Raw genomic sequence first — 14,700 nt, 5'->3', positions numbered from 1 at the left:
CCCATGGATAACATACTCCCAAGTTTCTTCTGCCAAACCCATAGAAATTAGATTGGCATTCAGGAACTGAGTACTTTTGATCTGCATCCATTAACACCACTGGTTTTGCATCTGCCTTTCCCATTGTCCCACTAAAAAACTCTCCCCCTTTTCTCATAGAGCATGCAGCGAGGCCACCAATAGTGCCAGGCAGGCGCTATATAAGACTGCGTACATTAACAGGAATTTAGTGCAAGGAACAGATGCAAGGACACGCATACTGGTTAAAAAAAAGAAATTCCAGAAGGCACGCTTGGCTGTGACATTATTACACTAGGTGCTGGTTTATATTTGCAAATGCACCATTACCTTGCAGAAGCCTGGTTAGAAATAATACAGGTTTCCCCTTAAATGCACAAAGCTAGCTCAAAGCGATCCTTGGAAAAGGGTATTTTAGATGGGATGGGTGAGGTAATGTGTGAGAATGGTCACAAGGACTAGCATGACCATGGGTGGTTAATGGGTGGAAAGAAATCCCAATAATACCCACAGAATCCGCCGCCTTTACATCCCATTAAATGGAAACATCTTGCAAATAGTGTTAGTAACTCCGTATATCACAAGAGTGCCTGCCAAATGCCTACCTCATGCCTATAAAAGAGGAAAAACTGTTGATTATCCTGATGGCTGTTATTAAGAAGAATTCTATGAAAGGGAAAGATGCAAAAACATGCATATTGATTATAAATAAAGTGCCTGAAGGCACACTAGCTGAGTCATTTTAATTACACCAGAACCTGGTTTATAGTTGCAAATATGCCATTACCTTACAGAAGACTACTTAAAAATAACATAGGCCTCCCCTTAAAAGCATGCATTGAGCTCAAAGGTATCCTGTTGGAAGAGTGTTTAGATGGTGAGGGGTGAGTAATGGGGAAGAATAGTCATAGGGACTAGCAATGGGTGAATAAATATCCAAACAAACCCACACTATGGTTCTCCCTCTTCACATAGCATCTCTCTTCTAGATTTAAGTCCCATGCTATTAGATGTGGCTTATAAGCAGCACTTAAAGTACCACTTAATGGGCAAAACTTAAAAATGTTTAGAGAATCATGAAATAAAGGACTGTATCTCATTATTGTGCTACATTCTAAACGTTATCAAGCTTCTAGTGTCTAAGCCGGAGAAAAAAATCCAGTGACTTTTTTTTGTTCCCTTTGGATCCTTAGACTTGTCGTTTTTTCTTTCCCATTTGCAGTTCAGGAAAACTACAAGTCCCAGGATTCCAAGCAAAACAGGATAGGATAGACTTCCCACACATGCCTATGGGAAACCTGAGAGCTCTGGAACTTCTGTCTCACTGCACATTAGGAGAGATAAACATTTCGCAGGGCAAACTGAAAATAACAGGAAGCACTGTAAACATTTCAGGAAAGGTTACGTGAATGCAAGAATGTGACATGTGGACACCCACAGAACCAGTCACAGAGAAAGGTGTGCGCAGGTTTAGACAAACTAGGGATGGAGTGCACAACATGCAGAAAACACATTTGCATTATACTATAAAAATAATCAAGGCTGTGAAAGTATATACCTTTATTTTTGTACGTGTTTATTTATTGTGAAACAAAGTCACGGCCACTTAAATGGTTAGTTATAAAGAATACATTCACTCAATAAAATGTAATTAAGGTGAGAAATGGGCACAGTCGGTTTAAAGGTGCTCATGAGCAGTCACAAACTAGAGCAGGTTCTAGTACCTGGAAGACAGGTCTGGATAAGTACATTTTAAGGTGGGGAACATGCCTTACAAAATAATTGTCAAAATGACTCACTCTAGTTTACCAGTCTTATGCTGCCCCATGTCAGGAGGAGTGAGTAGTGTGAGAAAGTCAGATAATCTGTTGGCTTCGTTAATGTTTGTTTTTAAGAGGACTTCAGTGCAAGGAGCAGATATAGATCAATGGGTTAAAGGCACATTGGTTAAGTCATTTTAAATAGAGCAGTAGCACATTTTACAGAAGCAAATAAGCCAATAGATAGCTTAGAAAGAATACCGACAGATTAACGTTTCATGTTACTGCTTGATAAAGATAGCCCAAAGAGATCCTGGTGCAGGTGGTGGAGGAGCGATTTGGGCAAGCAATGGGAATATATGGCCATAGGAATTAGTATGGCCATGGGCAGTCAATGGGTGAGTTAATAACCAGACAACAACTCCAAGCTGTGTTTCCCTTCTTACAGGCAATCTCCCTCCTGGCTGTACTCCAAAGCATTAGTTGCAGCTTGTAGGTGGCTCTGAAGCGCCATCTAATGGCTAAAACTAAAAATGGTGGTGGGCTATTTTATCACCTCCAGCAAAGCGCCTTCCATTCTTTTGGAGGTGGAACCTAGGTACTTGCCATCAACCAATGAAATGGCATATGGAGTAGAAATTCGCCAATGCCAGAGGGCAAGATGTTATGAGGGAGGGGCAGGCCCCGATTAAAGCTGGTTTCAGAGTCAGAGAGAGAGATGATGACCTGAAACAGGAGAGGGGTTGCATCAGAGGAGAGTTCTAGCTGCTGATCATGCCAGATGCTATCCCTGGAAAGCTTCTGAAGCCAGATGTACCATTCAATTGTTGCTCTAGGGATTTTAGGACTGTACTTTACTGAGATAAACATGGCTCCCATCTAAATCATCATCTTATCTACACCAATGCATTTGAGTCTTATAAGTACAAGGTGAGCATAGGCGATGATTACATTGGGGAAGAGTGGGAACTTGCTCTCATTCTCGTTGAACCATGGGGGTAGGAGTGATAAGACTGCTCTGCTTTTTTAAATCACTTGGCGCTGCAGAGCTTGTGGCTGGTCTCATGCTTGGTGAAGTAAGCATGTATTTTGCAAAGTTAGGAAGTGATGATCACTTCAAAGTCGGAGGCCACCTCGTCAATGGACCACCTGTTGGTTGGAGAGGTTGTGGGGACGCGATAGGCCAAATCTGTTTGGAAGGCAGGGAAGAAGTAGGAGGAAGTGGGGATCCTAAAGCGGAATGCTACAAAGACAGCTCAGCAGGTTAAGCTGCAGTTGCTGAGATGATATACGTTTACACCTTCCTGTAAAAAGCCATGGGCCAGATTTTCAAAACGCTTTCAGCACAAGTGATGAAATGCCCTAGCTCATGCCACTTGAGCAAAAAGAAAGGAGCAGCCCAATTCACAAAGGGCACCCTAGCAACATGCATTCAGGTGCACTTTTTCACCCTTTCGCACATTTGTGCAAATAAGGGGGTGTTTCTGCACATGTAAACGTGAATCTTGAATTCTCGAAAGGGAATTTGCTTTGAAATGAGCTGAAATGAGGTGCATTCCGTTGCACCTGTTGGGAACAGGAAGATGCTGACATTATGACAGGGGGCCTCATTACAGGTCCGGCGGTAACCAATGCCGGTGCTACCGGCGGGTTGCCGCGGACCCGTAAAAGCAATTACTGCTACCTGTCTTCCCTGTGCCAACGGGCTATTCCAAGTCCGGCGGCAAGGAAGTCAGACGTCAGCAATTTCGTTAATCCCCATTCCCAAAGAGTCCACTAGGACTCTATGGGGGTGGGGACCACAGAAGCACCAGCACCATTGCTTACGGTGCCAGTGCTTCTGTGATGGTCTGACCTGTCGGCACAGCAGCTCCGGCAGGCAGACCCGTAGTATGCAGGTCCGGAAACAACAGTGCTGGTAAGCTTACCGGCACCGTTGTTTCCAGATCGGCATACTTATAATGAAGCCCAGGGTCATTTCTAGCCCTGTCCATTTTTCATGAAGTGTCGGAGGCTCATTTCTTTTAACCATAGCTATCACACTCGTATTTCCATCCCCCAAATGTGGATGAAACTTTTGTTTTAGTATTTTTTTTTATTTTTTATATTTCACAGTGGCAGGCCCTTGAAGGACCCATCACTGTGAAATGTGCTTAGCACACTCGTGGATGATGAGAGCCTGTCCTATATTAGTATCGGGGTGTGCTCCCGACGCTATTTTATGCAAGGGGGCTGCCCAGCCCCAAAGAAATGTGCAGGTTGCGCTTGAAAATAAGGTGACCTGCTCATTTCTAAAACCTATTGAATGAGCCCATGAAGTTGAGTGTGCCCTTTCAAACAAATCAGCTGCAGTGGAACATACCAATGGGAATCCGTCTTAGCCATTAGTTCTCTGTCACCTTTCTATTTCAAAATTAATATAGCACTATTTCAGATCATTTGGGATTGAATATTTGATTTCTGCATCTGTACTTAAGTGGTACAGGGATGTCTAAAGTGTGTGTTCATGTCATACCTGCTGTAAGCAGTGTGTGTCATGAAAATGTTAATTTACAGTAGATAACCCAGCCTTGAACAGTTTACATGAGAATGTATCGGGTATGGGCTGCACAGCAGTTTTGCATCAACATATAACAGGCTCAGTTTCATGGGACAAGAATGGGCATGCAATACGGTTCTATCTGATATTTCCTCATTTATTTTGAAGGCCGAACACAAAAAAGACTGATTTATTTTGGCCGATATTTTGTGGCCTTCTAAGTGCAAAAATATCACACCCTGAAACTCCCTAGACTCCTTGTAAGGCGATCCGACCCCCACCCTATCCTACGTTGGTGGAATGTCTATGAAACTGGGTGGTTTCACCCCCAAACCTCCTCTTTAATCCACTGCTGCCCCCTTCACCGACCAACACATTCCTCCTCATCCTCCACAACTCACACAGAAACATAAAGACACTCCCCCGCCCCTACCATTCCCACTTCACACATTCCCCCTCCTCTCTCACACAGACACTCAAAAGGCACTTGCCTCACTCCCACAACGTCACCTGCCTGGCCGCACCTGTCAGCCCCTGCACGAACTGATGTGTGGTAGGGGCATACCAGTTTGATTTAGAAAGACTGCTTCGATAATTTAAAATGTACTTTTTGACTTAATGCATGGAATACTGCATGAACGATACTACCACTGATGGTTAGGCTGTACCCTGGCCACTCGGGACCAGCCGTAGACTCCCCAGGGATGGACTGACCAGTCACTGAATTAATGATTTTTCCATGATTTAGGCTTTGCATTGCACCCATGCCATGAACAGAGCTCTCAAGTTTCCTGTGGCTATGCCTCAGAAGACCATTCCGAGTTGTTTTTTTTTTTTTTTGTTCTCTTTGGAATCTGGGGTGTCTTGTATTTTCCCCATGTGAAATTTTAAAAAAACAAGTCCCAGAATCCCCAGGAAAACAGAACTGTGTGGCTCGGTAAACATGAGAGCTCAGGCCCTGACTTCTCAGGACATCTAGAAACAAGTGTGTACAGGCGTGTTATAAATGACATATCATATCTCTACCATGAACAATGCCTGTGCATGTGCCGGTGGAGACGTGAGCCTTTAAGCTTCCTCCTCCCTTACCTCTATGGAGCTTGACAGATGAAACCTAATGCATCACAACTACAACTGAGAGCTATAGCGTTCTGTCCGGAAAATGATTTCTATTTCCTCATACCATGTGAGCACACACAATCCAGACCATGCGTAAATGATTTATAAGATAGGCTGACATTCGGACATACATAGAGTTCTCAAGTTTCCCATGGCCATGGGTGAGGCCATCCAGTGCTGTTTTTGCTTTGAATTCTGTGAGTTGTAGTTTTCCTAAATTTCAAAAGGGTAATAAAAAATACAAGTCCCAGAATCCTAGAGGAACACGAAGGAGTGGATGGATTTTTGCATATGGCCACGCAAAACGTGAGTTCTTTGCCTGCAGGGTGTTTAAATAAAATAGTCAATGCAGGATGAGATTAGGCGAGAAGTTGAACAAGGTATTCTACATGGAGCCAAGAAAACGTGGAACAGGTTCACATGAAAAAATAAACTGGGAAAGAAGAGACTACCGGTTCAATCAAAAAGTTGTTGCTGTTAAAATCATGTGCAACCAGATGTGTATAGCACAATTTCTGTCATTTTGGTGGCCTCTTCGTGCTTTCTCCTGTAAGCGAGTGGGAGCGGTTATATTAAGTTTGGGGAGAGGAAAGATGTTAAATCGGTGGAGGTGATGTGTGCAGATTGGAAACACCTGTTCTATTTGTGCTGTTAAGATTACAGGTTTTGAGAAAATGTGCTTTTTTTTTCTTCTCTTCTAGTGTTGTGGTTTTTCAAAATGACTTGCTAAAGAGTTCAACCCTGCCAGGCCCGCCCTTAGCCCTGTCAGGGCGAAACTAAATCTGGTGCCTCCATGCGTCAAGGCAGCAGGTGGCGACACATTTGAGGTTGTGTTGGCACGATTGCCACACCAGCAGGAGGCAGCAGATCTGCCCCCTGCTGTTGTAGCAGTGACGCTCTATTATTGAAATGGAAAACGCCCTGCTCCCGTGCTAGATTTGGGCACTTATCACTGAATTAGAGCGCTGCTGCTACACCAGCAGGGGGCAGCTTTTCTTAGGTTGCCCCCTGCTGGTGTAGCAGTGGCAATCCATTGAAATAGAAAGCACCCTGCTCTTGTGGTGGAGCGTACGGCGCCAGCACGAGAGCGGAGCACTTTTCATTATTAGTTATTAGTACTCAGCGGGGGGAGGGTGTGGCAACCTCTCAGCCAATGAGGAGGCTTGAAACAGGGGAATTACCAGCGGTAATCCCCCCTGTACCGAGCCACCTCACGGCTGCAGGCTGCAATCTTCCCCTGCCGGGTAATGAGGTAAGTGTGGTCTTTCCCCTCTCTGCTCCCTCCTCCCCCATCCACAGAATTTCCTCCCTGCCCCACGCCCCCAGCACTCACCTTCTTTTTAGTCCATTTCCCCCGAGCTGGTGTGGCAGGGGCTAACATGGCTCCCTGGGCGACCACCCGAGTCACCCATGCCTAAAGCTGGTTCTGAACCCTGCTATTGTGACCGGTTGTGCGGAAGGCAGAGTTGTCATGGAGCTTTATAAATTGGCGAGTACCAGATCACATTGCGCTGCGGAACTGCAGGAACATTGCCATAGTGCTCAACGTTTTGTGTTGCCAAGGCGGGTGAAAACACATGATTGTTTTGTGGCAGGGCAGAGCCTATTGAAGTGAATGTACGTATAAGGGGCTTGGCGGGTGAGTCCGCTGATTGCAAGGCTGGTGAAACCAGCCCAAAGCATGTGAGTTGAGGGCAATGCGTTGCTTGGCGGCTGTGGGGAGTCAGGTTCCAAGATGGCGGATTTACAGGTTAGTGTAGGGGATGTTGATTATTGGGACGCCACAAAATGCAACAGTTTGGTTTTTAGGGGAAGCCGAAAATAAAATCTGTGCTGTCACCTACTATGTCCTGTCAGACTTCTTCCGGAATTGCAGCTACCTGGCCTTCTTCAGTCTGTAGCATTAACCTTTCACGAAACACCGTGAATTTGATACACCTTTCAGAAATCAAACGGAAGGTCAGGTTTTTCAAAACTGCACCCGTCGTGATCAGCGAGCGTACATCCTACACTCTTAGCTTTATATCAAATGGAAACAGCAACTGCAGATCAAAATGCACTACTGTTAGCAGTTCAACTGCGCATCAAACCTGACAGACTGCCGACTGCTTTGCAGGCATATTCCTTAACCCTGGCATCTGTCCAATTGTATCCCATATGTTCATAGCTCATTACCTTTTCTCCCCAGAAAAGTGTAACATGAGACCTGTTTGTTTTTTGGCATAACGAGCCACAGATTTATTCCACAATAACAGAAAACCAAAACCACACTGCACACATTGTGGAAAACATAACTCCTAAGATGCGGCGATTGCTCTGTGTCCAAAAGTAAACTGCTTCCCCCTTTTCTTCCCCAAGCGAATAGGCCCAACTCTCCCAACCTTGGCGTCCGAGCCTCTCCTGTCCCTGCAGGTGCTCCTGGGCGGGGAGAGTGCCGTTTCCATGGGGGAAGCTGAGCCTTAGATGTTCCTCCCAGACGCCCCTGCCACTTAGGCTCCCAAGGGGTGCTGGGTCTGAGAAGAGCGACGACCCTTCTCGCTTTCCCCTGGCTCATCCGGAGTCTGCCTCATGTGTTTGTCCGGGCAAACACCGCCACACCGCCTGCCGTCCTGCGACGCCGACGACCAGGCCCTTCTGCTTTCCTTATCCCCAGGGTTGGTGGGTGGGAAAACGAAAAGCTCCTTCAAAGTCCGTGCGGGGGTCTCTTGCGGAGCTGGCTGCTGCTTTCCTTGCAGTTCCAGCTTGTTTATAAAGCAAGAGCCCCTCCCCTTTCTTTTGTCTGCCCTTCGCGGGCTTTCCTAGGATTTGCCGCGCTTCCTAGCCTTTCACGGGCTTCTGTTGTTTTTGCCGCGCTGCACTTGGCACCTCCCCTTTCATCCGTGAAGGGGAGGTTGGAGAGGGGACACTGCCCGGGTTATCGGGGTGCCTCCTCCATTTTGTGTTGCCGTCGTTGACACCTGCATAACCCTGGCAGGCATCTGTCCAATTGTATCCCATATGTTCATAGCTCATTTCCTTTTCCCCCCAGAAAAGTGTAACATGAGACCTGTTTGTTTTTTGGCATAAAGAGCCGCAGATTTATTCCACAATAACAGAAAACCAAAACCACACTGCACACATTGTGGAAAACATAACTCTTAAGATGCGGCGATTGCTCCGTGTCCAAAAGTAAACTGCTTCCCCCTTTTCTTCCCCAAGCGAATAGGCCCAACTCTCCCAACCTTGGCGTCCGAGCCTCTCCTGCCCCTGCAGGTGCTCCTGGGCGGGGAGAGTGCCGTTTCCATGGGGAAAGCTGAGCCTTTGATGTTCCTCCCAGACTCCCCTGTCGCTTAGGCTCCCAAGGGGTGCTGGGTCTCAGAAGAGCGACGACCCTTCTCGCTTTCCCCTGGCTCATCCGGAGTCTGCCTCATGTGTTTGTCCGGGCAAACACCGCCACGCCTCGTGTGGGTTTACCGGCCACTGAGGCTCCACCCTTCCTCTTACATTTCCAGGATTTTAGTGCAGATATTCCAGAAGAATAGATCCATGCCCAGCGGGGTCAAGTGAACCCCGTCCTTGAGAAAGTATTCTGGTGATTTCAGGTTAATCAGCCCGTGTCTGATCTGGCCAAATCCCCTCCCTTACAGAATTTTGCCATAGCATAGTTTCATTTCCTCCTGGATTTCTCCACTGCTGCGTGCTTGTCCGCACCTCTCCATTCCTGTCTCGGGATGATTTCCGACCAAATAATTTCTGTTTCCCCCAGCTGTCCTGCTAATTCCTGCAGAGAAAACATCATTTCGCGCATCAGCGCCCCCCTCCCCAAGCTTGCGAGGTCGTTACCCCCTAAGTGGTTAACCAGTATGTCTGGCTTACGCCTGTTAGCCCCCAACCTAAGAACCTGTTCCTGCAGTTGGGCCCATCTCATCCCCGGCACCCGTGCCACTCTATTGTGAACTCGCCCGCCGTCAGCTTTTCCTGTTCTTCCGACCAGCTTGCCCCTGCCCTAGACACAAAAGAGTGTCCTACCACCCAAACCGTTCTCTTCCTTCTTCGGGCAGCTGCTGGAGAAAAAAGGGGGAAACATGTAACTTTACATTTTCTTGGGTCTAATGTACCTTTTGTAGCAACCTGATTTCCATCTCCCAATCTGCTTGATTGCCACTTCCCCCATGCCCACTGCTGCTGCCGAAGTCGCCGCCCCTATACGAAAAGAGTGTGTACCAAAAACCCCTTCCGTTTCCCCTATGGCTTCTAAAGCCAGCTCCATCACCCTTTTAAACTGGAAGCGACTTAGAGATCACCCATCCTGATGGATGAGCAGCGGGTCTTCCTTTACTGACGGTGGTCTCAAGCCGAGGTACCCTGTAACTGCTCTGACTGGGCATATCGGGCTCCCTGCGATGAGCTGTAATGACACCGTGCAGCCTTTGCCATCCTGGTCTGTTTTAGACCTTTTTAACCATAACATTACTTGTCGCTCTGAACATTGTACATCCTGAATTTGCAAAAACGTAAGCCCTTTTGCGCCTTTGTTCTCAGGTACTAATTCACTTACCCTGAATGCCCCGAGAAATGCCAGGGTAAAAGCTGCTTTGAACAATGCTGTTTCGTAGGCCCCGTGGCATATCCCCCCAAGACAACATACCACTTTTTGCAATTTGTCTACATCAATGGGCCTCCTCGCGTCCTTCTCCACTGTTATCTGTCTAGCCCACCCCTTCATTGTCATTCTGATATAGTGTTCCTTAGTTGGATCGTTCTCCCCTTCCAGTTTGCTGAAATGAGCGATAGCTGCTAGGTGGTGTGCCATCCAAGATCTTGACCTCCCCGCACGCCACCCCCATCCCATGAAGGCCCTTACTGGCGAACCCTGATGGTTTACTCCTAGTACCTCCCGCTTGAAATTCTGGTAGCGTTCCCAGCCAGTTTTATACCTCCTTGTCGTGCTTGGTGCCAGAGCCGTCTGGATGAGGGCATTCAGATTACCCCAATCATGTCCCACCACTGAGTTTTGAACGGGGACATCACCTTCTCTGCTCCCGGGCAGTTCTCCTGAACTTTCACCCACTGTAAACGAGAGAGAGCATCAGCTGCCACGTTCAGCACGCCAGGAATGTGTCTCGCTCGCACCTCAATATTTCCAGCCAAAATGCATTTCTGCAACTCTCTTAGCAGCTGCAACACCCTTCTGCCACTGGCAGCCCCTTGATTAATGACTTGGACCACTGCTAAGTTGTACGACCAGAGTAAGACTCTGCTGTTCGCCAGCTGTTCCCCCCACAGTTTGAATGCTACCACAATGGGGAAGAGTTCCAGCAGCGTGATGTCCTTCGTGACCCCTTTGCGCTGCCATTCTTGGAGCCACGCCTCTCCACACCATTTGTTACCCAAAATTGCCCCGAACCCCTTTGCTCCCGATGCGTCTGTGACCAACTTATGCCTGCCATCGCGACCATCTTGGCTGCGCCAGATCAACACCCCATTAAAGTTGTCCAAAAAGTTGTTCCACATTTCTAGGTCATCCCGCAACTCCGCCCCTAGCCTGACGTGTCGATTTGCATGTTGTAGGCCGACCATTTTTAGTTCGACATTCCTTGCAGATGTTTTGCCTACTGGGATGACTTTCCCTGCAAAATTAAGGTACCCGGCCAGTACCTGCAGCTCCCTCAGGGTTGCTTTCTTCTTCCCTCTCAGCCCCCTGATTACCCCCTTCAATTTTGCTACTTTATCCTGGGGCAGCCTGCATTCCCCCTTCACAGAATCAATCTCAATCCCCAAGAAGGTAAGACATGTCACTGGGCCCAGTGTTTTCTCTCTGGCCAACGGGACCCCCATGACCTCCATCAGCCTCTCAAACTTGGCCATGAGGTTCTCGCATTCTCTAGTCCCTTCACTCCCAATGAACAAAAAATCGTCCAGGTAATGGACTACCGCTCCTTCGTGGCATTCTTGCTTCAACGCGAACTCCAAAAAGCTGCTAAATGCTTCAAAATAGGCACAAGAAATGGCACACCCCATCGGCAAACATTTGTCATAGTAATACAGATTTTGCACCTTAAAGCCCAACAAGTGCTGGCTTTCTTCATGAATGGGTAGCAACCGGAATGCTGACTCTATGTCTGATTTTCCCATGAGGGCTCCCTTCCCGGCAGCTTTCACCACCTCCACGGCGTCCTCAAAAGTTGTATAATGTACCCTGGCCCTTTCCTCGCTAATCCCACAATTGACTGACTCCCCTTCTGGGAAAGAGAGGTGATGGATCAACCAAAATTGCCCTGCTTCCTTCTTGGGCACCAGCCCCAGTGGAGATACCACTAAGTTTGGCATTGGAGAATGCTCAAATGGCCCCGCCACTCTGCCTATCGCCACCTCTTTGGCCACTTTCTTGGCCACCACTTCAGGCAAGCCCAGCGCTGACCGCAGGTTGGCCGCCTCTTTGCCCTTTTTTCTCACTATATTCGGGATCTTGAAGCCCCACCTGAAACCTTCCCACAACATTCTGGCATCTTGATAATTATGATAAACATTTAACCCTGGAGTCATCGCCTGCAGCTTAACCGGGGTTGGCAACCCAATTTTAATCATACCAATACATTTCAGATTCTGGATCGCTTTTGACATTGTGTTACCCGCATTAATCTTTTTTGACCTTGTCTTTACCCTTTGGACTACTCTTGCGCCTCCCCTCGCTGGAAGCGGTGTTGCGTTCCTTGCTGTTGGCTCCACGAGGATGCCTAAACCGGCACGCTTTACCAAAGGGGCAACCCTCTTCTGAATTGACCCTCCAGCATTCTGCTTGCTCCCCCTGGAAGCTGGATCTGTTGTTCCAGGAGGAGTGCCCGCGAAAGGACGCCCTTGCCCGCCGGGTGAAACCCCCCCTGCCCTTCCAAAACTGAGGTTTCTCAACTGTGGCTTTCTCGCTCCCCTCTCCCGTGAGCACCAATTTATCCAAAACCCTGCCCGCATCCATTTCATCCCAGGATAAGGCTGGCCACACTTGCATTTTTAAACGGAACGCTCTATCATATTGCAGCCATCCTTCACCCCCTCTTTTCAAATAAATACTTTGAATGTAATGACCATAAGCCAGCATTGACAATGCATCCTGCGGGTATTTCTCCACCATTATTGACGTATACACAAAAAATGCCTGCAACCAATTATGCATAGTAGCTTCTGTCTTAGGTGATTCCTTCTCCCTTTTTTCCTCTTCTTTCTCTGACAATTCCTTCAACCCGTTACCCAGAGGCTCCCTCCCAATGAGCTCCAGAATGTCTATGAATTCCTTCCTCCATACCTTCTCTTTGATTGATAATGGTATATGCCAAGACAGAGAATTAACCGCTACCCTCACAGGCGCGAAGCCCGGCATTGTTCTCCCGTATTGCGTCATAGTACCCCACACTCCATCCTGATTGACAAAGGGACTAGGCCCCGGGGGTAAACCTGTATTCGCTACACCCTGCCCCCACCATGCGGGGGCTTGTGTTGCCACTCCTCCCCTTGTTAAATCTTGCTGGTTCCCTGAGGCAACCCCAATTATCGCACCAGTGCTTGTCGCCGGCATGGGTTGCTGACTTTGTGGGGTTTGTACCGCAGAGATACCCACATTGTTGCCACTAACCCCTGCCCCTGCACCTTGATGGAGTGGCTGTTGTGCAGCACCGCCTCTGCCTTGGGTGATTGGTTGGTGTATTCCCATATTTAGAGTTGGCATTGTGGACCAGCCCCCCAGCACTTGGCCCCCTGACTCTGCCACCCCCCCCGGTGGATTGGCCTGCTGATGTTGGCCATACACCCAGGTTCCCTGCCCCTGAGGTCCCCATGCTGGTGAGAATCCCTGCTTGCTGATAACCCCCGGAGCCCACTACCCCGGAGCCTGGTGCCACCCCGCATTGTTGCAATACAGCCGCCCCATTACCCAACTGGTTAAATGCATTTATGCTCCCACTCAACATTTGACCATTAACACCATTCCCCCAAGCTTGCATACATTGCATCACCATACCTTTAACTGTTTCCAAGGATGTGGGGCCTTCCTCCCTCGCAGCCACCGGTCTGGTTGCAGGCGTGCCGGGTGCTCCCTGTCTCCTCGGTGTCTCCACAGGCTCAGGCGCCGGTACGGCCACAGCCTCCTGTGTCCTTCCCGTGTTACTTGTCCCGGTAGCTCTAGCTTTCTTGTTTCTGGCCGCCTGTTCTTTGCTTGCCAAAGCCCTTTTTGTCATGACTCTTTTCCTCTTTCCGGTTGGCTCCTCTTCCTCACGTCCCTCTTCCTCCTGTTCCAGCATGTTCTCCTCATTTGGAAACATCAAGGGGGAAACCGGGCCCTCGCTTGACCCTGGTTGATCTTCCTCTGCTTGGGAAGCCAGTGCCTCCATCCATCTGCTGCCGTGCTTAGCCACCACCAGCTTGGCCATGGAGATAAAAGCCTCCAACTCCATGCTTGGCGCTCTTTGCTGCCTGGTGCACCGCTGCTCCGCTGCCCCCATGTCCACCTTTTTGCAGGGTACAATGCAGTCTGTTTTCCCCTTGCTGCGACCCCTGGTGCCTGCTGTAAGTCCTATTGGGGGGCCGCTGTCACCTTGTGTGCTGATGGACTAACTCGTGTCCCCTTTTACTCGCACACCCCCACTTCGCGTGTGCCTCTGGGTTGTCTGGCCGCAGGACCCTGCCTGCTGCAAGTTCTTTTGTGGACCGCTGGCGCCTTCTGCTGCTGCTCTATTTGTGCCCCCGAGTGCTCGCACACCCCCGCCTCACATGCGTTTTTTCCGGGTTGTATGGCCACAGGACACTGCCTGCTGCAAGTTCTTTTGGGGCCGCTGGCGCCCTCCGCCGCCGGTCTACTCGTGCCCCGAATGCTCTCACACCCCCGCCTCACCACTGGAATGAACGGGTAAGCTTTCCGGGTTGTATGGCCACCGGACGATGCCTGCCGCAAGCTCCTTTGGAGGACCGCTGGCGCCTTCCGCTGTCGGTATGGCCATAGGCACCGCAAGGTGTTGATCCCTCGTCGGGTGCCGGGCGTTGCTGTAGCGAGCGCTCTCTCCCGGTCACGCTTTCCGCGGCTTCTCTGGTTTCGGCGCTTCAACGAAAAGCTCCTTCAAAGTCCGTGCGGGGGTCTCTTGTGGAGCTGGCTGCTGCTTTCCTTGCAGTTCCAGCTTGTTTATAAAGCAAGAGCCCCTCCCCTTTCTTTTGTCTGCCCTTTGCGGGCTTTCCTAGGATTTGCCGCGCTTCCTAGCCTTTCGCGGGCTTGTGTTGTTTTTGCCGCGCTGCACTTGGCGC

This window comes from Ambystoma mexicanum, chromosome 10 (genome assembly GCF_040938575.1).
Source record: "Ambystoma mexicanum isolate Mex_15411 chromosome 10, UKY_AmexF1_1, whole genome shotgun sequence".
In the NCBI taxonomy this organism is placed as follows: domain Eukaryota; kingdom Metazoa; phylum Chordata; class Amphibia; order Caudata; family Ambystomatidae; genus Ambystoma; species Ambystoma mexicanum.
The sequence above is the reverse complement of the archived record's forward strand: the minus strand, read 5'-3'. Positions refer to the sequence as shown.